Here is a 1,361-nt window from a genome sequence, read left to right as displayed (position 1 = left end):
ATATATATATATATATATATATATACACACACACGCGTGTGTGTCATTGTGTTTGTCCCACTTTCGCTGCTTGACAACCAGTGCTAGTGTGTTTACATCCCTGTAACTTGGCTTTTTGGCAAAAAGAAACTGATAGAATAAGTACTAAGCTTTTAAGTTCAAAGGTCAATTTGTTCTATAAAAATCCTTCAAGGCAGAAACAAGTAAAAGATAAATGACACAGAAAGTCAATGCTGTATCTTTCTTAAGAAAAGAAAAAAATTATAAATCTTCAAGCACCAACATGGCGGCCCATGATCACTGAGCCTGTAAAAGAGGCCTGGCACATGAAATGAGAGTGGAGATTGATATAGAGCAGGCATGAGTAGCCTTTTTGGAGCAAACCGCACTACTAAACAAAATTGAAGGTGCCATTAAGGCATGCCATTTAGAAAGACATGTAGGCCATAGGTTACGCATGAATGATATAGACAAAGGTGAACAATGAAAAAGATTATCATTACAAAAGAAATTAATCATTTTTCAAGCAAACCTAGTTAGGTGAGGTTTTTTTTGTTTTTCTTTGGTGGGGGGTTAGGGTTAGTCAAAGAAAGAAGTGTTCTCCCTTGTGATTCTTCTTTTCAGAACCTTTCAAAAGGTAAGAGAAAGGTATTCTCAACTTGGAAACCTGGCTTTGACTTCTCATAACAGACTCTGCTAAAAGCACTCAAGGACCAGGCGGTGGTGTTAAAAGTTCACAAATCAGGAACAATACCAAAATAATCATCAAATTACATCCTTCAGTTTTAAAACTCTTTTGGATGCCCAAGAGGACTCCGCCTGATTCTGTGATACAAAACTTTCTGTAAATTAAAACGTTCCATCAAAATTCCTGGTTAATTTGTGTTCTAAACACCAGCTTAATAACAACAAAATTATTTTACTAAATTGCTCATAATTAACAAAATTAATTGATAAGAAAGCAGTGTATTTCAGTTGAAATATGGTAGTGTAAAGATATATAAAAAAAAAAAAAGGAAAGAACATGTAGTTCCTGTTATATAAATAAACAGCCAAAACCTACTATGGAACCTGGTGCAACCCCTGGCCTTGCTAGTTCCTGTTAAGCTATCCAACCCATGCCAACATGGAAAACATGTTAAATGATGTCAATGATCTCTTTCTCTCTCTCTAATATATATACATACATATATATATATATATCAATGGAAGTACTATATATTCATTATGGCTGATTTTACCTATCAGTTTCATGCTAGGGATTCAACAGAGTGTTAGTTAACAGTCCAATTATGTAACCTTGCACTCATCAGAGGTAGTCATTGTGGAATGAAATATGGTGAATATATGTAAATGAAAAA

Source organism: Octopus bimaculoides, chromosome 16 (assembly GCF_001194135.2).
Source record: "Octopus bimaculoides isolate UCB-OBI-ISO-001 chromosome 16, ASM119413v2, whole genome shotgun sequence".
Classification (NCBI taxonomy): Eukaryota; Metazoa; Mollusca; class Cephalopoda; order Octopoda; family Octopodidae; genus Octopus; species Octopus bimaculoides.
This window is presented reverse-complemented; position numbering follows the sequence as displayed.